The sequence below is a fragment of the Odontesthes bonariensis genome, chromosome 11, assembly GCF_027942865.1.
Source record: "Odontesthes bonariensis isolate fOdoBon6 chromosome 11, fOdoBon6.hap1, whole genome shotgun sequence".
Classification (NCBI taxonomy): domain Eukaryota; kingdom Metazoa; phylum Chordata; class Actinopteri; order Atheriniformes; family Atherinopsidae; genus Odontesthes; species Odontesthes bonariensis.
Window position 1 is genome coordinate 32,723,696 of NC_134516.1, and position 20,147 is coordinate 32,743,842.

Here is a 20,147-nt window from a genome sequence, read left to right on the forward strand (position 1 = left end):
CTGCTGTTGAGCCTGCACGTTGACTTCCCTGATGTGATTGTTCTCTGCAGCTGAAAATGGGACTCTCAGATAACTTAGTGTCTGTCAAGCTCCTCTGTTCCCTGTGTGTAGTTTTGTGTCCGTTGTCATATAGAGAAACCAGGGAAGCTCAATCCCACGACATGCTCATAAACTGCGTCTTCTCTAAACAGTATAGTTCTATTTTAGAAGTCGGAATACAATAACAGATTCTGTTTCAGAATCTATAAAAAGCTGGTTTGGGATTCCATTGCTGGCTTACGGCCACACCACCCTGAACACGCCTGATCTCGTCAGATCTCAGAAGCCAAGCAGAGTCGGGCCTGGTTAGTACTTGGATGGGAGACCGCCTGGGAATACCAGGTGCTGTAAGCCTTTTGGCTTCTCCAGGCGCATGCAGTTTGGCTACGTCAAATGCAAAAGTAGTCCCTGTTTGACTTTTTGGAACTTGTCCTTTCTCAGGACAAAGTTAAATGTATGAGGATCAAAGCCAACAATGGCCTGGCACATCTCAGCAGATCCAGGATCAGCAACATGGAGACTGAGAGCCAAAACCAAACAGAGGTGTGTGCCAACCAATCAGCAGCAGCCCAAGCTGGTTAACTTCCTGGTGTCTGTGTGGCACACGGTGATGGTCAGATGTTACATGCAGGCCGCAGAGAGAAGAGAAAAAAGCTTACTGCACCTGGTATTCCCAAGCGGTCTCCCATCCAAGTACTAACCAGGCCCGACCCTGCTTGGCTTCCGAGATCGGACGAGATCGGGCGTGTTCAGGGCGGTGTGGCCGTAAGCCACAGTCCCTGTGACAAAAATATGTTATATAGGTGCTGGAACCATACGTTTGCCCTATTTTTACCAGAGAGCTGGCTTGAGAGGCTGCTGTTGAGCCTGCACGTTGACTTCCCTGATGTGATTGTTCTCTGCAGCTGAAAATGGGACTCTCAGATAACTTAGTGTCTGTCAAGCTCCTCTGTTCCCTGTGTGTAGTTTTGTGTCCGTTGTCATATAGAGAAACCAGGGAAGCTCAATCCCACGACATGCTCATAAACTGCGTCTTCTCTAAACAGTATAGTTCTATTTTAGAAGTCGGAATACAATAACAGATTCTGTTTCAGAATCTATAAAAAGCTGGTTTGGGATTCCATTGCTGGCTTACGGCCACACCCCCATGATCACTTGTGACAGTCGGTGCCCTGCAGCAATTTGTTTGAGAGAGAGCGCGTGCGTTTGAAAGAGTGAGTGAAAGTGTTTGGTGAGTGTTTTGACTGATCGTGTGTGAGTAAGATTTGTTTGTATAGTTGTGTGTTTTGTTTTATTCCCCCAGCAGCTTCGCTGTTCGGGGGAACGTCCTCGTTTCGTGTGTTTTTGTAACCGGACGGATACCATGGCAAACGAAACAATGGAACGGAAAATGACAACGATATTGAACAAAGGAGAACGGCTGACGGATGACAGGCGAGTGAATGATGGTGTGAAAGACAGCGAGATTAGGAGAGTAAATGAAGGTATGAATAAAGGAGGAAATGAAAATGGAGGAAAGAAAGTGAGAAAGAATGGAGAAGTGAATGCAGCAAGTTGGAAGGGAGAAAGTAGAAGTTTGAATGAAGAGAATATGAAGAATGACAGAGAAAGTGTGAAAGACGGTGGCTTCAAAAAGGAGCTGACCGTGATTGTGGAGCTGGCAGGGCCAGACAAAGTGACACTAATGGAGTTGCTGAGAGGCATAAAAGAAAGCTGCGGTATAGTTCTGGCCTGCAGATTGAAGGCAAAGAGCATATACGAAATAACCATGCAGGACGGGAAAGGCAAGGCGCGCCTCATGGACGGCTTTTTATTAAAAGGAGTGCGGGTAATGGCAAAGGAAGTCAGGAGCAATGAACTTGTTGTATCCTTCCTCAACTTGCCCCCGTACATCACGGACGAGGAAATATGCGAAAAATTAGCAACTTGGGGGGTGAAGGCAACTTCACCGATTAAGAGGAGGAAATGGCCAGGAACGGACGTGGCTGACGGCACGCGCTTTTGCAAGGTGCAATTTAACGACAAAGTGCAATCGCTGCCGTATTCTACAAAGTTTGAAACCCTGGAGGGGGGAGAATACTTTCGTGTAATTCACGACAGACAAGTAAAAGTGTGCCGGCTGTGCATTCAGCCGGGACACATTCTAAGAGAATGTCCTGAATTTAAGTGCCATAAATGCGCAAATCAGGGGCATTACGCACGAGAGTGCAATGATGGGAGAGGAAAAGAGCAGCAAAACGGAGAACAGGAGGAGCAGAACGGAGGTGGAGGAGCGAGTCAGGAGATTGCTGGTGGAGAGGAGGAGCAGAACGGAGGTGGAGCAGAGAACCTGGAAATCGTTGAAGGAGAGGAGGTGCAGAGCGGAGGTGGAGCAGAGAGCTTGGAGCTTGTTGGTGGAGAGGAGGTGCAGAGCGGAGGTGGAGCAGAGAGCCTGGAGCTTGTTGGTGGAGAGGAGGTGCAGAGCGGAGGTGGAGCAGAGAGCCTGGAGCTCGCTGGTGGAGAGGAGGAGCAGAGCGGAGGTGGAGCAGAGAGCCTGGAGCTCGTTGACGGAGAGGTGGAGCAGATGGAGGAGGGAGGCGAGCGAGACGGAGAGGAGGAGGACCTGACGGTGGTGGAGGAGACACCAACGCAGATGAGAGGGGAGAAGGAGAGAGATGGCCACAACGGCAGCGAGCAAGGAGAGGACAGAGGAGAGGAGAGGAGACCCATGGTGGAGAGAAGAAGACGGCAGACGAGTGGAGCAAGCAGAGGACTGAGGAGGCAGCGGGGAGGGGGGGTAGGGGGGTCAAGGGAGGACTTGCGGGCAGGGCAGGAATGTGAATGGGCAATGGGAGAAGATACAGACAGCAGTGGGGATAACATGGAGGAGGTGATGGCAACCAGAAAAAGGCCTATGGGGAAAAGAGAAGTGAAAAGGATTGGGAAGGTGAAAAAGAGTTTAAAATGAAGAGAAAGATAATTGTGTACATAATACTGTTTATGTTAAAAATCACATCGTTTAATGTAAATGGGCTGCGTGACAACAACAGAAGGCAACAAGCCTGGCAGGTGTGTGACGGGGATATCATGTGTGTGCAAGAGACACATTGGGATGAGGAGTGCATGAGTGAAGTTAAGAAGGAATGGATGGGAGAAATGTATGTGAATAATGGTGGGGCAAAGTCCAGAGGGGTGGCTATTCTGGTGAAGAGGGGAGTAGTCGGCAACATAAAGAAGTGTGTGGATGATGGGGAGGGACGAATGATAGGGATCACGTTTGATTATGTGGGGAAAGAATACAGACTAATAAATGTGTATGCACCAAATGAAGAGAAAGAGAGAAAGGTCTTTTTTGAGGGGATAGGAGGAATGTGTGGGGAGAACTGCATGGTGGTGGGAGACTTTAACGTATGGTGTGGGAGATTGGATGCATCTGCGAGTGTGTGCTTTAAGAGCGACTCTACAAGAGGTGTGTTGAAAGAGGTCATGAGAGTGAACGGATTGATAGATGTATGGAGGGAGAGGAATCCAGAGAAGAGGGAGTTCACAAGGAGGCAAGTGGTGAGAGGGGTGTTAAAGCAGAGCCGGATAGATTTAGTGCTCGGTACGAGGGACACAGAGAATAAGATAGTTAAGATAGAATATAGGGTAACTGCACTGAGCGACCACATGATAGTAGGGTTTAGTTTAGGACAAGGTATAGAGAGGAGGGGGGGGGGAGTGTGGTGTTTGAATGGTGAGATGCTGAAAGAAAGAAAGTATAAGGAGAAAGTGAGAGACTGTATTGCAAGGAGAATAAATGAAAACATGTATGAGGATGACATTGGGAGGTGGTGGGAAAGCTTTAAAGAAGAGATAAAGGATCTGAGCATAGCTTATAGTAGGAACAGGAGCAGGAAAGAGAAGGAAAGAGAACAGAGGTTAAAGCGAGAATTAGACAGAGAAGCAGAGAGAGCAGATAGGGAAGCAGGATATGATTTAGGGAGGTATATAGGAATTAAGGAGGAGCTGAAAGGGATAGAGCAAAAGAAGTGTATGGGAGCGATAGTTAGAAGCAGGGCCAGATACGCCATTGAGGGAGAGAAGTGCACAGGGTTTTTTTTAGGGTTAGAGAAGACAAAGCAGAAGAGGAATTTCTTAGAACAGGTAGAGGGAAAGAAGGGAGAGAAGATAAAAGATTTTGTAGGGATAGCGGATAGAGTAGAAGAGTTTTATAGGGATTTATTTAGGAAGGAAGAGGTAGATGAGGAAAGCATAGGGCAGGTAATAGGAAAGGTGAGGGCTAGGCTTACAGAAGAGGGCAGGGACATGTGTGAGGGTGAGATAGGGACGGGAGAAATAGAGAAAGCGATAGGGGGGTTAGGGAGGAATAAGAGTCCAGGGTTGGATGGGTTGACAGGGGAATTCTACAGAGAGTTTAGAGAGGATTTAGTGCCTGTGTTAGATAAGCTATTTAAATGGATAGAAGAAAAGGGAGAGATGCCAGTTAGTATGATGACAGGATTAGTTAGTATAATACACAAGAAAGGGGATAGGGACAGATTAGAAAACTACAGACCACTAAGCATGTTAAATGGAGATTATAAAATATTAGCACGGGTGCTAGCAAACAGGATCAAAAGAGTAATAGGGACGGTGGTGGGAAGCACACAGGCTTACAGCATACCAGGTAGGGACATAGCAGACACAATAAGCAGCATCAGGGACACGATAGATTACATGAAGGGAGGAACAGGAGGGTTAGTGGTTAGTTTAGATCTGAACAAAGCATTTGACAGAGTAGACCACACATACTTGTACAGGGTGTTAGAAAAGGTAGGGTTTGGGGAGAGGTTAGTGGGATGGATTAAGAGGTTATATGATAGGGCAGTTAGTTGTGTTAAAATAAATGGGATAATCACAGACACGTTTAGATTAGAGAGGTCAGTTAGGCAAGGGTGTCCGCTATCGGCTCTGCTGTACTCAATATCTGCAGAGCCTTTAGCGGTGATGCTGGAGAAAAACGATAAGATCAGAGGCATAGAGTTACCAGGGGGGCACAGAAGTTTAGTGTATCAGTACGCAGATGACACGACAGTTACGGTTAGGGACAGGGAGAGCGTAGCTGAGGTCTTAGGGAGTGTAGAGCTGTATGGTAGGGCATCAGGGGCAAAATTGAACAAAGAAAAGTCAGAGGTCATGTATATAGGGGCAGGTAGAGCAGGGCAAACAGAACTAGGGTTGAAGGAGAAGAAGGATTATTTTAAAGTGTTAGGTGTAAACTTAGGGATAGAGGCCAGAGAAGGGAGGGATATGAAGTATGAAGGGCTAATGAATAGCATAAAAAAAACACTGGAGTTTTGGAAGAAGAGAGGGCTTACACTGAGGGGGAAGGTGGTGGTGGTGAATGCGTTAATAGTGAGTAAGATTGGATATGTGTTGGATGTGCCTGAGAGAGTGTTGAAGGAGATGGAGAGGAAGGTGAATGAGTTTTTATGGGATGGGAAAGGAGTGAGGATAGCTAGGGAGGTGTTGGAGAATGAGTATGAGGATGGTGGGTTAAAACTAATAAATATAGAAAGGAAAAAGAAAGCAATGAGAGTGAAAATGATGGTGAGATATTTAAAAAATAAAGAAGATCAAGTGTGGAAGGTGTTTCTAGGGAGGGCAATAGATGAATGTGGTGGATGTGGTGGGAGTGCGGTGTACATGGATTTGAAGGAAGGTATGTTGAGCGGAGTGTCTGAGTTTCATAAGGAGGTGCTGGGAGCGTGGGGGGAGTTTGTGAAAAATGTGGAGTATGAATGTAAGAATGTGAGGCAGGTGTGGGAGCAGCCAGTGTTTTTAAACCCAAAAATCACTTGTGGGGGGAGCACAATATTTAATAGGCTGATGTTGAGGGCAGGGATCAGGAAAGTGAGGGATATAGCATATGAACATGTACCAGGATTTATGAGGGCACAGGTGATGGTGGACGAGGTGAGAAAGTAAACCATAATGGCATAGTACAAATTTAAATGCAAGGTGCTCTGGATAAAGTGTCAGCCACAATGTTATCCGAGCCTTTAATGTGGCGTATATCCAAACAATAAGACTGCAAAAATAACACCCATCGCATCAATCTGCGGTTTGGACACTGTAATGAATGCAGGAAAGTTATGGGATTATGGTCAGTAAAGACCACCAGAGGAACACTGCCAGAATCTAGGTACACTTCAAAGTGCTGCAAAGCCCAGATGAGCGCAAGTGTCTCTTTTTCGATAACAGAGTAGTTCAATTGAAACTGATTAAACTTTTTGGAGTAAAAACTCACAGGTCGTTCAACACCACAATCATCACACTGAAATAACACCGCACCTGCATCACTCGCATCCACATGCAGTTGGAAAGGTCGGTCCATGCGTGGAGCTGCAAGCACAGGAGGAGAACAGAGGACGGATTTCACATTGTCAAAAGCTTGCTGACATGAAGGTGACCAGATGTATTTTGCTTTACCCTTTAACAAATCTGTTAGGGGAGCTACCACAGTGGAGTGGTTTTTACAAAAACTGCGGTAGTACCCCACAAGACCCAGAAACCGTTGAAGTTCTTTTTTCGTGGCCGATACTGCACGATTGCAGTCACCTTGGCCTGCACAGGCCGCACGTTCCCCTGCCCCACTACCTTACCCAGGTATGTGACGGTGGCTTTGGCAAACTCACACTTTGCCAGGTTAATGGTTAGGCGTGCGTCAGCTAGATGATCAAACAGTTTTTTAATACGGACCAGATGTTCTTCCCACGTATTACTGTAGATCACAACATCGTCGAGATAGACGGCACAACCCTCCAACCCAGACACAACCATATTCATAAGGCGCTGGAACGTCGCTGGTGCATTCCGCAACCCGAAACTCATAACTGAGTAAGAGAAAAGACCAGAGGGAGTTATAAAAGCAGAGACCTCCCTGGCTCTCTTGGACAGTGGAACTTGCCAATAACCCTTTAATAAATCGAACTTGCTCACAAACTGAGCTGAGCCAACCTGATCTACGCAGTCTTCCATTCGCGGTAGGGGATAAGCATCTGGTTTTGTGACCCCATTTACCTTCCGGTAGTCCGTGCAAAACCTGGGACTCTTGTCAGACCAACAAACAAGGTGATGCCCAGCTAGATGCAGAGGGTTCAGCAATACCATTAACAAGCATGTACTGTATTTCCCTGTCCATGACCTTGCGCTTCTCTTCCGACACCCGGTAGAAACGTTGGCGGATTGGTTGCGTTTCACCTACATCAATGTCATGTTCAATTAGGTGAGTTCGACTTAGTACGTCACCAAACAAACACAGATACTCATTTATCAGAGCAAACAGCTCAGAGCTCCCTACCTCAGACAAATGTCCAAACAGAAGTTTCATATTTTTCAGAGTTTCAGAAATGTTTAACCTCCCACGTAACAAACTTTCATCAGGTTGGATAACCCGTCAACCTCTGGTACAGACAGAAAACTCAAACCTCCTACTGCAGCAGCCACAGACACAGCCTTACCAGTCCTTGTCTGTTCCTCACCGTTGGATGTGTAGACCTGCCGAGTATAATAAGGTTTCAATAAATTGACATGACAAAGTTGTGTGGACTTCCTACGTCCCGGTGTTGACAGCAAATAATTCTGGTCTGATAGCTGGCGTAGCACTGTAAACGGGCCAGTAAACTTAGCCTGAAAAGGGGAGCTGACAACTGGCAACAATGCAAGCACCTGATCACCAGGGCTAAACTGCCGCTGCTCAGCTTTACGGTCATAAAGACGCTTCATTTTCTCCTGGGAAGAGGTCAACTTCTCTCTGGCCATCTCCCCCCCAGCATACAACCGGTGGCGAAAACCATTTACACAGTCAACCAAATTACTAGGCAGTTCCGACAGCCCCACAGCATCATGCAATAATGTGAGTGGCCCACGCACTGTGTGTCCAAAAACTAGCTCATTTGGACTAAACCCGGTGCTCTCCTGCACCACTTCTCGAGCAGCCAACAGAAGCCAAGGCAGCCCATCCTCCCAGTCCTGGTTTAGTTCAACACAGTAGCCACGCAAAAGAGATTTCAGGGTCTGGTGAAATCTTTCCAGAGCCCCTTGACTCTGAGCATGGTACGCAGAAGCCTGATTATGCTTTACCTTCAGTTGTTTCAAAACCTGAGCGAACAGATGAGAGGAAAAGTTTGATCCCTGATCACTCTGGATTACTTTTGGAATGCCAAAGATGGAAATGAACTGCGTCAAAGCCTTTACCACAGACCTAGCAGTAATGGTGCGAAGCGGGTACGCAGCTGGATACCTTGTGCTCTGACACATTACTGTCAGCAAATAGTTACTACCACCCTTGGAACGAGGCAAAGGACCGACACAATCAATAATCAAATGTTCAAATGGCTGTAATATTGCTGGGATAGGATACAGAGGAACCGGTTTAATACTCTGGTTTGGCTTACCGGTCATCTGACATGTATGGCATGTTCTAATGTACCTTGACACATCCTTTTTTAACCAAGGCCAGAAAAAGTACCGCAGAATATAATTATAAGTCTTATGGACACCCAGATGCCCAGACTGATCATGGGAAGCCTTCAGCACCTCACTGCGAAACTTGGAAGGAACAACAATCTGCCAGATTGGGTCACCAACAAAGTTTTCCCCATGCAGCAACCATTTCCACACCAACAACTCATCCTTCAACACGTACCCACTTGCAACACTCTCTGCCTCCTTAACAGTGAGAACCTGATCAAACAACTGACTCAGAGAGGGATCTGCTCTCTGCTCCACCAGCAGGTCACTGCGAGAAACAGACAAAAGAGACTCAGGGATGTCTACAGAGAAAACCTCACTTTCTCCTGCTCTCTCATCCTCCAGGTCAGTATTAGACCCAGACTCAACACGGCACATAGCTCGTGTCACCGCACAGGCCGTGAAAACTCCAGGAAAACACTGAGCACTCTCATCTGGCTTTCCTGTAACAACAGGTGAAGATGTTACTATGGGTGGAGGTGGCAGACCATCAGCCCACACATGTCTCCCAGCAAGATCATTACCAAGAATAATATCCACCCCCTTAAGGGGAAGTGCAAGACGCACCCCCATGGTAACCTCACCCTGAACCAACCCACAGTGCAGCATCAGTTTATGCAGCGGAACTGGCAACACCATTAGCCCCATTCCCTGCATCAAAATGGAGTCTCCAGTATTTGTTTCCTCAGAAAAAGGCAACACAGAACTCACAATATATGAGTCAAAAGCCCCCGTATCTCTCAGAATTTTTACCGGCACAGTGACATCACTCCCAACCAGTGACACATAGCCATCCGAGACAAAAGCTGAGAAATCAGCCTTATCCAAACTGCACGTACCTCCAGCTTCCACCTGCTGGGAGGAGGAAATGACAGGACTAACACGTTTGTCAGAGGCAGCAAGAGCAACAGATTTAACCTGGGGACCACTATTCCTACGTTTAGGACAATCACCCTTCCAATGCCCCCTGCCTTTGCAATAATGGCATGTTTTAGTTGAGTCAAACTGTACTTGACCATATGCAACCCGTTCTGGTCTGCTGATACCCAGATGACTAATTCCATCATCTCCCTTCACATGACTTACACCACATTTACCACCTCCCCGGTAACCAAAATCATCCCGAGAGTGGTACTCACGGCCACCCCTGTGTGTAAGCACATACTCATCTGCCAGCTTAGCGGCCTTGGCAGCAGTCTTCACTTAATGTTCACTAATGTACACAGCGATGTGACTGGGAATAGAGTTCTTAAACTGCTCTAGAACAACCAAATTACAAAGGTCACCAAAAGTGCTGACCTCCAAGGAAGCACACCACCGACTGAAATGAGTCTCCAGCTCCCTGGCAAACTCAACATGAGTCTGCTTCCCAGACCTCTCCCAGCTCCTAAACCTTTGTCGGTACGCCTCCGGCACCAACTCATAAGCGGTCAAAACAGCCTCCTTCACAGTGATGTAAACTTTACTCTCAGCTACCGTGAGAGCAGAGTACGCTTCCTGCGCTTTACCTGTTAACACACACTGTAGCAACAGTGTTCGGTCTGAATCTGTCCACCCCCTACTGTCAGCCACGCGCTCAAACAGGGAGAAAAATGTGTCCGGATCTCGCTCACCAAACTGAAGAACCAAGCGCAGGTTACTGGCAACATCAAACGAACCAGAATTTGACCTACCAGAAGCATGGCCTGCACCCCCTAAAGTTAGCCTACGCTCCTCTACTTCCAGCCTTTTAAGTTCCAGCCTGTTCACCTCAGCCTGTAGCTGAAGCAACTCACGCTTCTGTTCAAAAGTTAAACCAGGATCACCAGACACAACAGCTTCCGAAACCGTACCGGCAGCCTGCGACTTACCAGGTTTGATAACCTCCGACTCAGTCAGATTAGCTTTGATACTTTCCTTAGACCGTCTATCACTGATCTCTAATTCAAAATGATCAGCAATCCTTTGGAACTGGTCGCGTGTGCAGCGCTCCAGCCCCTCCTCGGACGGATCACTCAAAAAATCCTCTACACTAGCCATGCCAACTAACACACAATTACCTGTCCAAAATACAGATTACGCCTACCAATGCAACCAAACCAAATTACAAAAGCCTACTTACCTGAGTTGAACCAGCCCACAAGCACCGCAACGTCACAGTAGAGCCGTCCCTCCAACTGCCTCACCAACATCTAGCTAAGCTCCCCCCTAGTCTTCGGATGTTACTTGTGGTGGGTTCTTATGCACTAACGCCCGTGAGCCCGGAAAAGCAACCAAAAAATAATGGCGACTCACCTGCAGCTCCGGATGTGCTCCCGAGACAACTGCTCTGACCACGTTCACAACACTCTAAAAAACACCCCCCAACGAAATCCAAAAGGGATCTCGCTGTAAAGCCTAACAGGGACAGAACCACCGTGATTTACCACGGCCGCGTACGGGACCAGACAACTCGGTGCCAAACAAAACACACGATCTCCAAACAGACTCACAGCAGCTGGCTCACTGACCAAAACAACCAACAACCATCACTTTCGTCAACTTCTCCCAACAACAAAAATCTCACCTCTATTCGCAACTATAACTACAGCTGATCTCTTATGTCACCGAATTAGCGGACGATCGGACGAGCCCCCATTTGTCACAGCCCGGCTCTAAGGCTGTAACAAAAATGGGAGACAGACGAAAGCTTCCAAATTTCAAACAACTTTTATTAACAAAATAATCTAAACTAAGGATACGTGGAAGTCAGTTGTCAGTCGTGTATGCATGCCTGAGTGTGTGAATGTGTAAGCGATCAAAAACAACAAAACAGCCGCCGCCCTGCAAGTCAAAGGCAAGTCAGGAGGGATCGAAACTGGCAAGAGAGAAGCTTTTGAAGCACAGGCTCCAGGTGTGCCCAATCAGTCTGACGAGCACTCCTTACTCTCTGTAGAAGGGAAAAGGCACTGAAGAGAACCGGGACATCTAGTGGAGCGGAGGGGTCGTCACAATATGCATGGTTCTCACATTACTGGCATGGGGACGTTACAAAACAACTTTATAAACAGCATGTAACTCACCGGCTGGTTGTAGGCTCGCGCATGTGAAAGCCCAAAAGAGTCGATGGACGATAATCCCATATACAAAACAATTATCTTCTCTAGAAAAACTGCGTTCAAGTATTTAAAACATTACAACAATACATGCCCAGTAATATTGTTGTAATGTTTTAAATACTTGAACGCAGTTTTTCTAGAGAATATAATTGTTTTGTATATGGGATTATTCTCCATCGACTCTTTTTGGCTTTCACATGCGCGAGCCTACAACCAGCCGGTGAGTTATATGCTGTTTATAAAGTTGTTTTGTAACGTCCCCATGCCAGTAATGTGAGAACCATGCATATGGTTTTGATGGTAAGGCTTGTGACTTTATTGTCGGATGGTTTATAAAGTGGTGTGACGTTTCTGCAGTGTGCAAGTTGTTGTTTTACGTGGAAGGGTTAGCGCTTGCCCCTTAGCCACCACGTATTAGCCTCGCATGACAGGGTGTGCGAACAGCGCAATCTCCACACAGGGAGCGCAGATTTGCACCTCTCTGTGTCCTACTATCAGTATTTGACAACCTCTAGCAATGGAAACGCGCTTCAAATGCCCCGGAGTTCCCCTTTAAAGTGCTAACAACAGACAGCTGCTTGTGAGGGACTATCAGGACAGGTGGACGCTGGAGGCTCATCTGGTTGCTCTGGTATCAGCCTCATTGTCTCCTCTGGCCTCCACCCTCCTGTCTGTGCTAAAGGCACTTAGTCACTGCCAAAGATTTTACTGTCGTAAAATAGCTCTACCCAAATTGTCGTAATTCTCAGATTTTCTATTTCAGTAAAATGTAGAAGCTGGAAATAACATCCTAGATGTTGAGTTTTCACACCGACCCACTGACACATTTAACAAGTTAACTGAGGCCTGTAGAGTCTGAGATGTAGCTCTTATTGGTCCTTTAAAGGAGACATGTTTTGCCCTTTTTGGTACAATTTCCCGAGGTCTTACTGAAATGTATGAGACAGGTCAGGAGCTCCTGGTCTTATTGGCCAAGTTTTTCCCCCAAAAGTGTATTTTATTTCCTAAACATGATGCTTTTCTAACTTTAACCCAGTACTTTTAATGTTTTACACCTTTCGACCAAGTGGTTTTGGAAAAAAAGGTGAAAAACGAATGAAGGAAACAACGGTCTCACAGCAGTTCAAAGACTGGTGTCAAACACAAGTCCCGTGTTTAGGAGATGGTTGACTATCCTCTGCATCCTTTTTAATCTCCTGACTTGGTCAGTGTTACTTGTTGATAATCCAGCGGTGCAGGATGATGTTTCCTGTTAGTTTTGGCAGAACTGGTGCTCAGCTGCTGGCACAGAGGAATAACTGGCCCAGCAAAGAGCCTCCAACAAATAACCAACCGGATGATCCAGAACTTCCTGCAGCTAAACAAAGAGAAAACAGAGGTCATTGTCAGCTGTTAAAAATCTGAGCTCAGCTTCAGGCTGTGATGTTAAAAAGCACAAACCAAGCAGGAATCTGGGTGTTATTATGGACTCAGAGCTGAGCTTCAGCAGCCAGATCAGGTCAGTTAGGAAGTCAGCCGACTATCACCTGGAGAATATTTCCAGGATTAAAGGACTTCCTTCCCTGGTTACCTGTCAGATTTTATTACTCATTTTAAAAGCTTTGAATAGTTGGACGGTTGCCTCTGTCTATGATCTGTGAACTCCTTACTCCCCTGATTGCTGCTCACACGGCCCACTGTTTAATATAACTGACCTGTTCATTAGATGGAAATGAATCCCTGCATACTCCTAAAAATCACTTTATTTTGAGGCTTTTTCCTCAAATTAAAACCCCACTTTCATAATTACTCAGGACTCTTTGTAAAATGCAAATAAAACCAGAAAGATATGATCTTAGAACTATTAAAAAGTTCTATCTAATTAGAAATAGTGCAAGTTCGGTGCCATCTGTTGGTTTCCTTAGCGAGGAAATAGTTTTTGAATTGCTCTGTATGAATGAATCCAATTCATTCTGAATTGAATTATAATTACAATGAATTTAACTCCAATTGGCCTGAATTGGACTTTATTACTAAAGTGCCCTGAGATGACATTTGTTGTAATTGTAATAGTTTATTTTGGCAACATTTTAAACAAACTGACATTATTCTGTCTTGGAAAACACTGCTGGTGGAAAACATGATACTGGCTGCTGAAAAACTGGCAGAAGTGGACCTTCCAACGTGACAGTGACAGGAAGTAATCAGCTGAAGTCGTCCAGAGATTAACAGAGAACACAAATCAACATTCTGGAATCCGGACTTCACTTCCATCCAGAATCTGTGGTTGGAACCACAGACCAGAAGAGACAGAACAGAAGTCTTCACAAAGTTGTGATGTCATCACTGTGGTGACATCACAATCCATGTCATCTCTGATCTTGTATGACATCACAAAGTTTATACAGGCCAGACATTTTCACTGCTTTTTCACAGTTGGTCAGGAGTTTATCTGAAGAAACACGTCCAGTTTTTGAAGCATATTTGAAAGTCACAGCAAACGGTTTTCACATCGCCTAAAAAACACTTAATTACTATCTTAAATAATCATTTTAACAAGCACTTAGAAACAACGCTTACTTGCTATCTTAAAAAGTCATTTTGATTTTAAGTACTTACAAACAACAAGTAAAATGAGTCAAACCAACAAATCCTCTCCTCCACTTCAGTGGTGTGACATGGCAGACGACGATTTGCCCGAGGGTTTCTACACGTGTCCCATTACTTTTGGCAGTAAGGAAAGTTATGAGGAACCCACCAACTGTTGGAAAAAGAACAATCCCAGGTCTCTGCTGCAGCTAGGACTCCTCACTCATAGGATGTCCAGCTCCTGCAGGATCGTCCACTTAATGAAAGTGCGTATAAATAGCACACAGCTTTTAAAGTCTCATTTATGCCTATTTTATACTTTCAGAGTGTAATTTTCCTCCGTTCACATAACAAGTCAAATGGTTAGGGTACAGTACGGTGGAGGTTCTCCTCCTGTCACACTACATAACATCAAAATGAACGTACAAACCGTGAAATAGTCAGAGTTAGAGTAAAAGCTGAGGGCAGGACGTCATTTCCTTGAAATATGTAGCGGAAAATAATACGCAAAAGCATAAAAAAGCCTTGTAAAAACACAGTAAATGACTTGGCGTGTAATAAGTACACCGCTTCATGAGATCTGGCTGTAACTGGTGAAAGTGCCTTCCTCATGAACAGCAGGGTCTGAGTTGAAAACCCAACAATATCTGCAAAATATGATGAAGTTTCGAACCAATTGGAGGCACTTCTACTCATGGCTTTAACTATTCTTGAGGTACAGAATCACAAAAACCACTTCCTGAGGTGGATCCAGTTCCTGCTCTTTATTCTTTCATCAGTTTTATGAACCATGTGGTGCTGTGGCTTAGTTGGTCAAAGAACCTGTCTTGTAAATGTTGTGGAGAAAATGAGTCGAATCACGCTGTCGATAAGCAGTCCATTGGGGAGTTTATTGAACAAACTGTCACAGCAAATATGCATACAGAATGTACAAAATGTCCGACGAGCTCATCTTGTGACACCCTTTTATACCGTTGTATCATAACAAGTGTACGTGGCCCTCTCTGGAGGCGCCTAGCTTTCGCAGTTTATCATAAACACGCTCATTCTAACTATCAACAATATTCTGAACCAGTCAGCAAGGCACACGATGTAACTAGGCCAGAAGTCATGAGAATGTCATGACTTCCTTCTCCCACATAAACAGGAGATCCTGGGTTCAAATCCCAGCAGTGCCTGTGGGCCTTCAGAGCTAACTTTGACTTAATATATAAAACAGGTTCTACTAAATGCTTCTCACTGGTCTGCTTAATGAAAGTGAGTATAAATAGCACACAGCTTTTAAAGTCTTATTTATGCCTATTTTATGCTTTCAGAGTATAATTTTACTCCGTTCACATAAGTCAAATGGTTAGGGTACAGTACGGTGGAGGTTATCCTCCTGTCACACTACATAACATCAAAATGAATGTACAAACCGTGAAATAGTCAGAGTTAGAGTAAAAGCTGAGGGCAGGACGTCATTTCCTTGAAATATGTAGCGGAAAATAATACGCAAAAGCATAAAAAAGCCTTGTAAAAACACAGTAAATGACTTGGCGTGTAATAAGTACACCACTTCATGAGATCTGGCTGTAACTGGTGAAAGTGACTTCCTCATGAACACCAGAGGTCCGTTTCACGTAGCAGGTTTAGTGAAAACTCTGAGTAGGTTAACCCTGAAATGAGGGAAACTCTGAGTTTTCCGTTTCACAAAGGGAGGTAACTCAACCCCGAGTAAGAGGGGTAACTCTAGCCTGTTTCACAAAGAGAGGTAACTTAAGCCCTCGGTCAGTTTCCGGAGTAACAGACTCTCTGAACCTAACCTGGTCGGGACCAGGTTTTATTCAAGAAACCTTGAGTTTCTTTCTGTCTCCGCCCTCTTTCAGCCACACACGCCATTTGATTTCCTCATTCATTCAGTCAGCAGAGCGAGTTCTTCTACTTCTAGAAGTCCATTAGGCACAGTAGGAGGCGACTTTTTTCACAAACATGTCCTTTTGACAACGATCCCGTGGATGAAGGTGCAGCATTATTGCGCAGAGAAATAAATATTCGTCGGAGATGGTTATCAGACCGTGCATAGATTTTTGCATTTACAGACAATTATCTTTTTGAGCGGCACCATCAGAATGTGTTGGGACAAAAGAAAAAAAAGACATAAAAGACAAATAAATATTTGTATGAATAGGCTTAAAAAAGACATATATAGGCCTATTATATTTTATAAAGGCACTCGTGTCTTGGGGGTGGACTCCCTCAGCCACTGCCCTCCCGTTAGAGGTGGCGGTGCTGGGCACCACCCGTTTTACGGGCCTCTGCCTTCTTTCTGTTGGCTCAGTAGAAGTCTGTGTTAGTTTAAATAGGCTTAATTATTTAACAGAACATGATATAGATGATGACTCTAAATTGTCCTTCGGAGTTACTGTGAGTGTGCATGGTTGTTTGTCTCGTTTGTCTCTGTGTGGCCCTGTGATGGACTGGCAGCCTGTCCAGGGTGTACCCCGCCTCTTGCCCATTGACCGCTGGGATAGGCTCCAGCCCCCCCGCGACCCGACTGACGGATTCAGCGGTGTATAGATAATGGATGGATGGATGATATAGATGAGAAGACATAGTTTATGTGTGTGAAAACAGCATTATGTTGGGAATAAAATAACTGCACAGTCAAATAGCCACTTAATATTTATTTTACAGTGTAAAACATGATAAAAATGAGGTACCTCCATGCCGAGGTCTCACCTGTTTGAACAATGTTTTTATATTTCATCTTAAACTGGTGCCAAGAGCGCTTCTCCCCTGCGGGATTGCACCTAAATGAAATAAATGAATGGGCTACCATTCAAGCAGTTTCCCTGTAATATTATTGTGATTGCAAAGGACTACATTTAAACTTACACTTTTGCTGCTGCAACGGTGTTGCACTTATTTATAAAAACGTATTGAAACTCGCCGTATATGAGCGCATTATATTTCCAATTCGAGGTTGGTTAAAAACGTAGCCCCTCCTCTTCCCCGTTGCCAAGGTGACTCGTCGAATCGGGGCTCCATTGATGCTGGCTTTTTAAAGTTGTGGTGCACGCGCTAAACTCAAGGTGAACTCACTCAGAGTTGATTAACCTCACTCAAATCAGCGTTTCTGGAACCGAAAACTCAGGGTTTTCTATCTCAGAGTAGATCAACTCAGAGATCAGGAATAGACTCAGAGTTGGTTGAACCTGCTACGTGAAACGGACCCCAGATCTGGCTGCTGAAGCTCAGCTCTGAGTCCATAATAACACCCAGATTCCTGCTTGGTTTGTGCTTTTTAACATCACAGCCTGAAGCTGAGCTCAGATTTTTAACAGCTGACAATGACCTCTGTTTTCTCTTTGTTTAGCTGCAGGAAGTTCTGGATCATCCGGTTGGTTATTTGTTGGAGGCTCTTTGCTGGGCCAGTTATTCCTCTGTGCCAGCAGCTGAGCACCAGTTCTGCCAAAACTAACAGGAAACATCATCCTGCACCGCTGGATTATCAACAAGTAACACTGACCAAGTCAGGAGATTAAAAAGGATGCAGAGGATAGTCAACCATCTCCTAAACACGGGACTTGTGTTTGACACCAGTCTTTGAACTGCTGTGAGACCGTTGTTTCCTTCATTCGTTTTTCAGCTTTTTTTCAAAATCTACTTGGTCGAAAGGTGTAAAACATTAAAAGTACTGGGTTAAAGTTAGAAAAGCATCATGTTTAGGAAATAAAATACACTTTTGGGGAAAAACTTGGCCAATAAGACCAGGAGCTCCTGACCTGTCTCATACATTTCAGTAAGACCTCGGGAAATTGTACCAAAAAGGGCAAAACATGTCTCCTTTAAAGGACCAATAAGAGCTACATCTCAGACTCTGCAGGCCTCAGTTAACTTGTTAAATGTGTCAGTGGGTCGGTGTGATAACTCAACATCTAGGATGTTATTTCCAGCTTCTACGTTTAACTGAAATAGAAAATCTGAGAATTACGACAATTTGGGAAGAGCTATTTTACGACAGTAAAATATTTGGCAGTGACTAAGTGCCTTTAGCACAGACAGGAGGGTGGAGGCCAGAGGAGACAATGAGGCTGATACCAGAGCAACCAGATGAGCCTCCAGCGTCCACCTGTCCTGATAGTCCCTCACAAGCAGCTGTCTGTTGTTAGCACGTTAAGCTTTGATTGGTCTGGGCTGGTCTGTGGCATTATTTATAAACCTTCACCCTTGCTGTTTCCTCTCATAGCTTGTTTTCACCATGACAGCTGCTGGGTTCTTCCTGAGGTATAAGCACAAGCTGTCTTTCACAGTTTTTGTTTGATTGATTGGAAACATTAGTTAATATTGCATTCTTACTCTTTGTTGTACATAATTTCAGGGTTTCCCTCTTTGCCTTGTTGACTGCTGCTACATGGGGTTTTCCCACTAAAGGTGTGCTATCATCTGTTGTGATAAAACATTACATGCTTGCTTGAATTAGCTTCTGCTAAACTTGTTCTCATGCACCCAGGTTCAAAATCAGCAGGCCAGAGCAGCAGCGGCACAAGAGCTGCAGGTCATTTTGGCTCTTACCAGGGAGCAGCCGCTGGCCGCCCGGTGACCGTGCCCTACACTGCTTCCAGTGACGTTTATATGGCGACACCTGTGCTATCCTCTGGTGTAAGTCAACCTGTTCTTCAGGCAGACCCAAGATTCAGTGGCTATGGCTCACTTGTGCCAATGCAACTGGTTGCCCAAGCTCCCGGTTTTGTCCAAGCTCCTGGCCTTGTCCAAGGTGCTCTTCAGGCAGACCCAAGATTCAGCAGCTCTGGCTCCGTTGTGCCCGTGCAAATGGCTGTCCAAGCTCCCGGTTTTGTCCAAGCTCCCGGTTTTGTCCAAGGTGCTCTTCAGGGAGACCCAAGATTCAGCAGCTCTGGCTCCGTTGTGCCCGTGCAAATGGCTGTGCAAGCTTCTGGTGTCCCACAGGCTGTTCAGACGGGTCCAGCATTGAGCAGCTTGAGCTCTGGCCTGCCTGCAACAGGATACTCTACTGTCACTTATGTGCCTGTTGACGTAGGATCTGACGCTGGCGCTCTGCAACCTGGAGCTGCCCAATCTGGACCACAAGGTAAATCTTCTGCTTGGAGTGTAGATGGCCCAAAATATGTTTGGAAGCCTAAATGTGTCTGTGTGTTTTCATGTAGTCACTAGCAAATCTTGCTTAGTTAAGAATATGTTAAGACTCTGTGGTTTCAGAACTTCTGCTGTGAAAAGGACTAATTGTGAAATGTCTCCACACAGAAACCCAGTGGGCTATTGCTCCCTCAGTCTTTGAGGATGCGTCAGCCCAAGCCCTCAGCCTCACTGACGTTCTCCCTGCAGCCCCTCTGTCACCACCTGGCCCTGTCCTCCAGTCAGGGGAGACCTCCAGTGTCACCAAGGAAGCTGAACTCGGGAATTACCAGCAGCAGACGGAGGAATTCGGCTACCCGGATGACCGCCAAGGGTCTGGACCGGGATCCGCAACTTTACTGGTGCCACGCTTTGGTGTGGGTGGATCTCCTAACTTTGACTACAGGCTTTTGTACGGCTTGTACCCCTCTGGAACCTACAGCACCTTCAGCCAGCAGCATGAGAAGGGCAAAGACTACTTTCAGGACGTCCACTACTTGAAGGAGCATATTACTGACAGCCATGGTTCTGGGCAGCAGAAAAAGTTCTTCCCAAGCGCCCGCTAGAGCTGAACATGTGCAGAGGGTATGTTGAGTGGTACCTGCAAATATCTTATCTCAATGCTCTAACTAATCTGGTTCTGTTTCAGATTGGAAAGCTGAATCCAACGGCACAAGATTCTTTTTAGTCTTTGAATAAAATCTTGTCAAATGATCTCGCTTCAGAATGATTGACTAAGGGAAACAATGGCCTGTGTACACCATCTGGGTTCAAGGCAAATGGCAGGCATCGCCTGTCATATTTGACTCGGACATTCTGGTTTTGGTTTCT

At 45.6% G+C, this 20,147-nt stretch overlaps 2 non-coding genes across 2 annotated transcripts; one reads left to right on the forward strand and one right to left on the reverse strand.

Moving 5' to 3' along the window:
• The first annotated feature begins 274 nt into the window (after positions 1-274).
• On the forward strand, positions 275-393 carry LOC142392973 (5S ribosomal RNA). The gene has a single exon (XR_012771599.1). It is a non-coding gene; the product is annotated as a 5S ribosomal RNA (ribosomal RNA).
• A 298-nt stretch (positions 394-691) lies between these two features.
• Positions 692-810, reverse strand: LOC142393042 (5S ribosomal RNA). The gene has a single exon (XR_012771664.1). It is a non-coding gene; the product is annotated as a 5S ribosomal RNA (ribosomal RNA).
• Positions 811-20,147: the final 19,337 nt, after the last annotated feature.